We start from the raw sequence: 10621 nt of genomic DNA, 5'->3' as shown, positions 1-10621 counted from the left end.
GAATGGCCTTTGCTGCCCCCAGTGCTTGGTGTTACACCTAAAATCATAAAACAACCAACCAACTCCTCCTGGCCTCGTTTCCGTGGGTAGCTGAGGTCAGCCATATTGTATTGCTCCGCCAGTGACAGTTGCCGCTTCTTCGAGTGACGTCACGGGTCAGTCATTTTGTATCCCTCCGCCAGTGGCATTCTGCTTCCCGTTTGGATCAAGGGGAAGCAGTGACGTCACTGTTGTCTCCACTGCTCTGCCTCGCTGATCTGTCTCGTTATCATTCGCTGCTGTGACATCATATCTGCCATCCAGTTCACTGTATCTCCCTTCCATGTTGTCGGAGCCTTCTCTTGCTGATCTGTCTGAGGCTTTATGCCAGGCGGGTCTTAATAGATTGGATTCAGTTTTGGAAAACAAGTTGGCTGCCATGTCAGCTGGGAGGACTGGAAGCAAGCGTGTTGCATCGCCCCCGCCTCCTGCGAAGATTTTGCTTAAGGACCCATTGCTGTCTTCCTCTCCTTATCCCCCATCTCCGCTGCATCAGCATATCAAATGCTGAAAGGCTAAGGACTTTGCCCTTTCTTTCCTGCGAGTGAGGATCAACACGCCTGTATTCCTGAGTGTTGGTATTTTGGAGAGTGCTAGGGTATCTATCTTCTCATGTGCGATCTGCAGTGGACTGCTTCGCCCTGTTGCATCGAGGTCGCGAGTGTGTTGCAACCTCCAACGTCCGTGCACATGTTGCAGGCAATCCCGCTTCTCCAGAGCAATATTTGTTGCTGTAAGGATCTCAGGCGCCTGTCAAGAGGTCGAAGGTTGTGAGCACGGAGTTGGTGCAGCAGGAGTGTTTGCCTGCCCCTCTCCCTGGTTCTTCCAGGAGTTCAACTTTGAGGTATTCTTATTCGTTCTAGAGTGTTCAAGATTCCTCCCCAGCTCACGTTCGTACGTCTGCCACGCCGTAGCCTTTCGCGGCCATGTTAAGGAGTCATCTGTTGGGAAAGTGCGTAGTGATATTCCTGGTGTTGTGGTTGGTTCGTCGCTGGAGTCAGCGCTTGGGTCCAGCCCACACTGGTTGGTGTTTTGGGCTGGTTGGCTGCTGGTTCTTCCGTTATTTTGAACGAGGAAGGCGTTTTAGATGGACTTGCACACCCTTCTTGTCGTCGGTCTCCGTTGCTGAAGCAGGAGGGAGACACGCAAGAGTTTTGTCTTCCTTTTACAGCTGTTGATCTCATTCGTGGTTTCAACAATTTGGAGAGTAGGACTCCATCTCGGTAGTCTTACACTCCTTCCTGCTTGGAAGCCTCGCTGGTTTGCAATGCAGGATCCCTAGTCTTCGTTTCAACTTCCCTTGTTAGGGCAACGTCAGTCGGTCTTGCATAAGGTGAACGCCTCTATTTCAGATTGGGTCGGTTGCACTTCGCGCTAGGAGCTCTCCCAAGCTGGTACCCCCGCCTTTTTCACTAGGCATAGGAATGTACTATGCTACGAACTCTGCCTTTTGATGTCGCATCATCTTAATCTGGACGTCATTCGTCTGAAGCCAGGATGGACTTTGTAGCAGGTGAGGTCGTGGCTCCATCGTTGTCTCCACAGGATGCCTCAGTGTTGGAATCTACGGCAGCCTCCATGTTGCAGACAGTTTCTTGGCTGGACTTCTGGTCGATGGTCATTGCCAAGGTAGCTTCCGACAGGTTCGAGAAGTGTTGGTGACTGTCCTCTCTTGCCAGTTTGTTGTAGTCCAGAGGCGAGGTGTTTTTGTATATGGCTCACCTAAATGTTAATTTGTTCATGCAACTTACTTGAACAGATATATATATAGCGTATTTTCTGAAGTCCGACAGAATTTCAAAACTCGCTGCACACGCAGTGGGCGGCCAGGTGGTAGTACCCATTCCCGCCCGCTGGGAGGCGGATATCAGGAACCATTCCCATTTTCTATTCATATTTTTTCTGTCGCCGGTGCTGTAAACAACTGTTTGCCGTACTCCGCCTAGGATTTTTTGGATTGACTCGTACTTAGGTATCTGGATTGACTTTTGGTTATTGATTCTGGATTGTTGGATTGGCATATGCAATATTGGACTGTTTTTTGATTTTGGATTGGCTTTTCTGTAAACGTGATGTCTGGATCAGTGCAGTGAGTTTCAGAGCGTGTGTGAAGAGTGATTGTAAGGTGAGGCTACCTAAATCATCGGTAGAATCCCCACACTATGTATGGGGTGTAGGGGGCATGTATGTTAGTTGGATGTTGGTGCAATGAATGTGAAGGATTGACCGATGATGGATGGAAGGTGTATGATTCCTATCGGCGTAAATTGGAACGCGATAGGATCAGGAGGTCTTCCTCCAGGAGCGGTTCTACCAAAGGTAAGGGAACTAACATTTCACCTGTGCTAACACCTGTAGAATTTGTATCTCCTAAACCTGTGTTGTTGCCTTTGGGCCCTGATTCTGTGTCTGGAGAAGGTAATGCCCTTTCTCTGATTCTGGAGTCTCTGCGTACTCTTGAATCGAAGTGAAAGCCTTGGAAACTGGCTCTGTGAAAGTGTGTGATCGTGCCCTGTGTTGTGGAGGGGGCGTCAGATCGGCCCCACCCATAATGCCTATAGGCCTAGACCGCTATCAGACTCCCAGGAATCAGGGAGTGGATATGTCGAAAGCCGCAAGAGTGTTACGGGGGCTCCCCACCGATCTGGCGTCCCTTCGGCAGGCCATGTTGCAAGTTCCCAGGCTGCCAAGGAGCGCGCACAGGGCGCGTATCCTTAAGGACTGTTTTTTCGACCTCCAAGGCGTCCTCCCGCGCAAGGGGTGGTGGAGCGCTCAGAGAGACTCACGTCCGCTGAAATGGACGTTTCGTAGTGAGGACGCTTCACGTCCTGTCTCGCCAGTTTCATTGCGCTCTTCTCCGGATGCGCATGACGCTTTTTTCCGCCTCAGAAGAGAGGTAGGATGTCATCTGGGGATGACGCTGAGATGTGCTACAATCGCGCTTTGGAGAAGCAGGTAGCTGTACCTGTGAGAAGAAAGGAGGCGTCCCTCGCCCCTAGTCTTCTCGCAGGATCAGTCTGCTCCTTCTTTTGGTTCTTCGCTTACGAAGAATATTGTTTTGTCCCTTTAGGACCAGTTATCATCTCTGATGGCTCAGAGACTCGCCCAGCAGCAGTCGAGCCTAAGCGGAGGAAGGACGTCAGGCTGCCTGTCAAGAGGACGAAGCAGTCTCCTTCTCCTCTCACGTTCGTCTCTTTCTCCGATTGCGTCTCCTTCGGTTAATCGCCGATCTTGTTCGCCCGCTAAGAAGCTGGGTCGTCATACGCTTTCGTTCCCTCTCGACGTCATGGGCAGGCTGCTCGCCGAGACACTCGAGAGGGACGCTCAGGAGGATGCTTTCCAGGACGCTTTGGAGGACACCGAGCAGGAAGAGGACGTGCACTGGGACGCTCGTAGTGACGTGTCTCCTTATAAGGAGCTCGTTAATGTTAGAAAAGACAAGCTTTCTTCGAATTCTGCTCGGTCGTGTAAGAAGCGTAAGGACGCTTCTCTTGGAAGTTATGGCGGCCTCGGTCGTCGTCAAGGACGCTCATCGCCGTCAAGACGCTGTGCCTTCTCCGATCTGTAAGGATCGTTTCAAAGATGGTAGCCTAGATGAGGCTTTTAAGCAGCGGGGGTCTTTGATGAAGGCCAGACCCGCTGGACGTACGCCCCTCTCCGGAGGGGCGGTCTCCTATTCCTATTAGGGAAGGAGAGTTGAGTAGTCCTGCGGACTCGGTGGGAAGAGGAACCTCCTTCTGTGGACTTCAGTCTCGGACTACAAGGTTCTTGTGCGGGTGTTGCGCTCGTCCTTCGGGGACATGTTTCAGCCTGCAGCTCCCAAGTCTCCTCCCTCGCAGTTTCGTCTTCCAAGTCGTGTAAGACCCCAGAGTTCGTGGAAATGAAGACTTCGCTGTCCACCAAGAGGGCCTTCAAGAAACTCCAGGACTGGATGGATCGAAGGAAGGATCAGGGCAAGTCAAACTTACGCCCTTCCTCCCTCTAGACTCAGTGGAAAAGGGGGCATTTGGTACGAGACCAAGGGAGACGTGGGTGTGAAGATCCCTTCGTCAGCCTAAGGGGACTTCTCGAGTTTAGTGGATTCCAGAGGAGGTCTCTCTTATCCACTGTCAAGGTGTCTTGGACCCCTACGGAGACAGATCATCATTTGAAGGACTGCTACGGACTCTCGAAGTCTTCAACTTCTTGGACTGGTGCTTGGGAGTTCTAGATCTGCAATCTAGAAGCCCGGACACTCTCAGTTTGGGGGGGAGCTGTCCAGCGTGCTATCGTGCATGGACAAGGGCCGTCAGGGATGGTTCGGAAGAGCTTGTTTCTCATTTTGGGACTGCTTTTCTTAAGAAGAGAGCTCTGCTGTGTAACTTCACAGCTAGATCTGTTACTCCCGCTCAGAAAGCGGAACTGCTCTTTTCGCCTCTTACGAACCATCTCTTCCCCCAGACTTTGGTCAAGGACCTGGCAAGTAGCTTGCAGGAGAAAGCTACTCAGGACCTCTTAGCTCAGTCCTCGAGACGTCCAGCAGTTCCTTCCACTTCATTTGTTCGACCTCCTAAGAAGGTTAAACCCTTTCGTGGGGCTCCTCCCTCGAGAGCCGCTCCTCGAGGGGAGAGGGCTTGCAAAAGGAAGAGCTTCCTACAAGCCATCAAAGTGAAGAATATGTCCTTCAGACACCAGTCGGAGCCAGACTGAAGTTTTTTGCGGGAGCATGGAGAGAGAGAGATACGGACCCTTGGTCCCTCAAGATCGTAGAGCAGGGGTACAAGATCCCCTTTTTGGATCCTCCTCCTCTTTCCATGACTCCAGGGAACCTTTCTCCGTCATATCAGGGAGAGAAGAAAACTGATTTTGTTTGATCTTTTAGATCAAATGATTGAAAAAAAGAGCGGTGGAGCAAGTCGTGGACCTGGGGTCTCCAGGTTTTTACAACCGGATTTTCCTATTACCGAAGCAGTCGTCGGGTTGGCGTCCAGTCTAGACGTAAGCAGGCTCAATCTTTTTGTAGAAAAGATCAAATTCAAGATGGAGCCTCGGTCTGTTCTGGGAGCCTTGAGACCGGGCGACTGGATGGTGTCCTTAGACCTGCAGGACGCATACTTTCACGTTCCAATCCACCCTCTTTCAAGAAAATACCTAAGATTCGTTTTAGGCAACAAAGTTTGGCAGTTCAAAGCCCTTTGTTTCGGCTTGAGCACGGCTCCGATGGTTTTCACCGTCATTATGAAGAATGTAGCGAGTGGCTACACTCTTCAGGGATAAGAGTTTCCCTTTACCTCGACGATTGGCTTATCAGAGCGTCTTCGAAGGAAAAATGTCTGAAGGACCTTCAGTTAACATTAGCCTTAGCGAAGTCCCTGGGACTTCTTGTCAACCTCGAAAAGTCGCATCTGACCCCGACACAGTCCATCGTGTATCTGGGGATTCAGTGGCTTTTCGAGCGTTTCCGTCCCAGGAACGTCAACGGCTAGGCTTAGAGAAAATCTCCACCTTCTTGGGGAAAGAGACTTGCTTGGCGAGGGAATGGATGAGTCTGCTGGGCACCATTTCCTCGCTGGAAAGGTTTGTTTCCTTGGGAAGACTGCACCTCAGGCCTCTCCAGTTTTTCCTTGCGGACGAATGGAAGGCCAATGACGATCTCAATGCGATCTTGAAGATCTCAGAGTCGGTGAAGAGCCATCTAAGATGGTGGCTCGACCCTCAGAAGCTACAGGAGGGCTTATCCCTAAATCTTCTGAGCCCTGACCTAGTGTTGTTTTCAGACGCTTCCATTTCGGGCTGGGGAGCAACCACTAGGAGGGGAAAGGAAGATGTCAGGCTCCTGGAGAGGGGAACAGCAGTCTGGCACATCAATGTAAAAGAACTGGCAGCGATCTTCCTGTCTCTGCAGTTCTTCGAAGAGAAATTGACAAACAAAATTATACAAGTCAATTCAGACAACACCACAGCCCTCGCGTATTTGAAGAATCAGGGAGGAACACACTCCCGACTCTGTTTCACCTGGCAAAGGAGATTCTGCTGTAGGCAAAGGTGAGGAAGATCACGATCCTGACAAGATTCATAGCAGGAGTGCAGAACGTCAGGGCGGACCTTCTCAGTCGACAGGACCAAATCCTGCCGACAGAATGGATCTTGCACAAAGACGTGTGTCAAGATCTTTGGAAGTTGTGGGGACGTCCTCTGGTCGACTTATTCGCGACGTCGAGGACGAGGAGGCTTCCTCTGTATTGCTCCCCAGTCCTAGATCCAGGAGCAATTGCTGTGGACGCATTGCTCTGGAGTTGGACGGGCCTAGACCTGTATGCCTTCCACCATTCAAGATCATGGGGAAGTCATGAGGAAGTTTGCGGCTTCAGAAGGGACAAGGTTGACCCTGATCGCCCCGATGTGGCCAGCGAGAGAATGGTTCACAGAGGTCATGTCTTTCCTTGTAGACTTCCCAAGGACGTTGCCCTGGAGGAAAGATCTACTCAAACAGCCTCACTTCGAAAGGTATCACCAAAACCTCTCCGCTCTGGGTCTGACTGCGTTCAGACTATCGAAAAGTTGGCCAGAGCGAGAGTTTTTTCGAAAGCAGCTGCGAAAGCAATCGCAAATGCAAGAAGAGCCTCTACAAGAGCTGTCTACCAATCAAAGTGGGCTTCCTTCAGGGCATGGTGTAGAAAGGAGGGAGTTTCCTCTTCCTCGACCTCTGTGAGCCAGATAGCCGATTTTCTGCTTTTCCTTAGAAACGTGCAGAAATTGGCAGTCCCGACCATCAAGGGATACAAGAGCATGTTGTCAGCAGTTTTTAGGCACAGAGGCCTGGACCTTTCTGACAACAGGGATCTTCACGACCTCTTGAAATCATTTTGAGACCACGAAGATTCCTCAGGCGAGGACGCCTTCATGGAACCTTGACGTGGTTCTTAGGCTTTTGATGTCAAGTCCTTTTGAGCCTCTTCAATCAGCGTCGCTTCGGAACTTGACAAAGAAGGCTATTTTCCTAACTTCTCTCTGGCGACGGCGAAGAGAGTTAGTGAAATCCAAGCTTTTAGTAGCCTAGTGGGCTTCAAAGGAGACAACGCTGTCTGCTCTTTGAGTCCAACTTTCTTGGCTAAAAATGAGAACCCGTCTAACTCTTGGCCAAAGAGCTTCGAGATCAGGGTGTGTCAAGTGTGGTGGGCCAAGAACCAGAGAGAGTCCTGTGCCCTGTCAGGGCTCTCAAGTTCTATGTTCATAGAACGAAGGAGGTACGAGGTCCCTCAGGTAATCTCTGGTTCTCTGTGAAGAGACCGGAATTACCTTTGTCTAAGAATGCTGTGGCTTTCTTTCTGAGGGACGTCATTAAAGAGGCTTATTCATTTTGCCAGAAGACTGATTTGAGCCTCTTGCGAGTGAAAGCTCACGAAGTCGCGTTGTGGTCACGTCCCCGTTGACAGAGCATCCAGAGCGCACCAGCACTACAGGTGTCCACCTGGCTGGCAACTCTGATTGAGCAGAAGCAGGCTTAAGTGACAGTAATCAGAGAGTCTACTTTGCTAACATGTGAGGAAACCAAGATGTACATCATCTACTTAATTTAGTTTTCCTACAAATCCTAGTTCTGTCTCTTCCCAAAACATCCGAAGGTGGGATTCAGCTTTATATATATATCATCTGTCAGGTAAGTTGCATGAACAAAATTAAGTTTGTTCATACTTACTGGTAGATATATATAATTAAAGTGCCCACCCTCCTCCCCTCAGGAGACAGAGGCATTGATAAAATATGAATAGAAAATGGGAATGGTTCCTGATATCCGCCTCCCAGCGGCGGGAATGGGTACTACCACCTGGCCGCCCACTGCGTGTGCCGCGAGTTTTGAAATTCTGTCGGACTTCAGAAAATACAGCTATATATATATATATCTCGCCAGGTAAGTATGAACAAACTTAATTGTATTATAACAATAACATTTTATGGGCTAACCTTTTTCCTGATTAGAAGAGACGTGGCTTTATCCAGGATGGAAGATCAGTTGACCCTGAATCCTTGTTGGCATGGAGGAATGGGATCTGTTACTCTCAATTTTTGTTCCCTCAGACTGAGCTGGAGGATGCGATAGACCAGCCCCCTGGGCTGACACCAATGACAGATTGGTGTATCAGTCTGTGTCTAAGTCAGTCTCTCGTCCTCGGAGACATCCGGCTCCTCCTCCTTTCCCTGCCCAGCAGTAGTCACGAAGTTCGTCGCCTGCACGAAGATAGTCGCCTGGAGGTAAAAGGGGACCGTCAGTAGGTTGACACCCCTCCCTCTCCTGTGCCACGGCTGGTGGAATGCCTGGCGGGCCATTGGGCCAAGTGACTTTGTAGACTTAGTTACTTTACAAATTTCTGTGTACATATTACTTATCATTTGGAAAAGAATACTATAGGGTAAACATCAATGACATCAAAGAGGATGGTTTTAGTAGGAGGTTTGACAGAGAGAAATGATAGGATAGAAAATGAGAGAGTAGACTGGTTGTTAGGGAGAAGAAAGAGAGAGAGAGAGAGAGAGTTGGTATTACTGAGGAGAAAGAGGGTAAGAGACACTGTTTGTTGGAGAGAGTAAGAGAAGGAACAAGAGGGAGAGGAAAAAAGAGAGAAAAGGTAAGAGAGAGAGAGAGAGTGAGGGGGTGTTAGGTAGGAGAAAGATGGAAAAAGTGAGAGGAGAGAGAGAGACAAGACAAAGAAGAGTGGTTGTTTGGAGACGGAGAGACAGAGTTGGTATTAGTGAGAAGAGTGAAAGAGACGGTGATGGTTGGAGACAGAACGAGTCAGAGAAAGGAGCTTTCTCTTTTCTTTCTTTTCCATTTCAGTTAAAGCAACTTCAGTTCCTAGTCAGGTTGGCTTTTGCCATGACTATCAATTAAAGCCCAGGACAGTCTCTCAGAGTGCTGGCATCAACTTGGAGCAACCTTGCTTTCCTCACGAGCAGCTTTATGTGGCGTGCTCAAGAGTGGGCTCTCCGGTACGCTGTTCATTTTGTCACCAGAGGGAAAAACAAAAGTCTACCAAAAGGCTCTCAGGTGAATTGGAAAAATCTCTGCCAATACCAAGAATTTGTCTTTCCATATATGTTGATGATGCTTCATTTTGATAATCATTATCAAGGATGATGTTTGTATTGTCATTTTATTTGCATTCCTCACAATTCAGGTCATGGTAATGTATTAAATTGTGGATGGATTTATCTGTTTTCTTTTCATAAATTGCTCTGGGTTACACGGACCATCTAGCTGGCACCCGCCCTAACCAGCTAGTTAATAATATAACCTCAAAGATTTATACAGTACAGGCGGCCCTCGGTTATTGGCAGGGGTTCCGTTCCTGGCCGCCGACGCCAAGTGATTTTCGACGCTAAGCAATTTTAAAGCCTACGGCCACTGCACACTACCTTTCGAAACTATCCCAGTCAAACGGCACCGTAATCCCACAATGGCGCATAATTAAAATTATATTTACCCAGTATAGTAGTATAGAATTAACTGTACAGCTTTAATCCTTTGGGTGTCTAGAGTATGTAAAGATATAATAAGGTTTATACAGTGTACAGGTAGCTGTAGTGTTCAAGTTACGATAATTCGTCTTACAATAGTCCGATTTTATGAGAGACCAAATTACAATAGCCTAACTTTATCCATCTAGTTACATAAGTTCAATAACAGCAAAAGAGAATGATGAAAGTATGGTTTTAAACGTTAAGTTATACTCATTGCATGAACGTGTACAGCCATGAACGACCGAGAATAAACTACTATTCCCCCCCCCCCCCCAAGTACAACTGAATTGGATAACATCCATTTGGCTTGTATTTCAATTATCATACTACAGCACACTTACCGTAGTTGTTATAAATGGCATAATATATAGAATAGAACTAAGATATCTTGGTGTTATAACTTTATTCGCTATAGATCAGATCAATATAGATCAAAGATCAATCGGGAAATATATGTTAAATATAAATCTAGTTATAACTGAAGCTGAGAAAAATGTTCAAGCTGCTAATGACTATTATTGTACATCGGCAACAAAGATAAAACTCCAGTAAACGTATGCCATCAAACAACATACCATAGATAAAATTGAGATAAAATAATTTTAATAAAAACTACTGTGCTTGAAAGAACACATTTTACTGTTGGTTTCACGCCAATATAAGATAATTGACATAAAATTCGTATTACGATGATAAAGGAGATTTGCGAACGGAATCACATAATTTTTTTACGCAATAAACATGCTGCCAACGTAATCTGTTGACAAAAAAAAGAAAAAAAAAAAGTAGTTCACATTCACAACGAGACATATTCATTCATATTTCCACCTAAAAACATGTATAAGGAAAAATAACCTTGTCTCATATAAGTCAAGTATCTAGAATTCGTTTATGGCTAACTAGAAGCAAGAGAATTTCTTTCAGAATTGGGTTATGGCGAAACAAACTCTTATTCACCATCAGCTGATTTCAAACCACAACATTGGCTGCTCCACGGAATACTGGCTTAGATTTGCCGTAGTATTTTATAATGCAATAATATGAGAATACATTCAGTGAAGTAATGTACAACTTTTTTAAGGAT

The sequence above is a fragment of the Macrobrachium nipponense genome, chromosome 5 (assembly GCF_015104395.2).
Source record: "Macrobrachium nipponense isolate FS-2020 chromosome 5, ASM1510439v2, whole genome shotgun sequence".
Lineage (NCBI taxonomy): Eukaryota > Metazoa > Arthropoda > Malacostraca > Decapoda > Palaemonidae > Macrobrachium > Macrobrachium nipponense.
The sequence above is the reverse complement of the archived record's forward strand: the minus strand, read 5'-3'. Positions refer to the sequence as shown.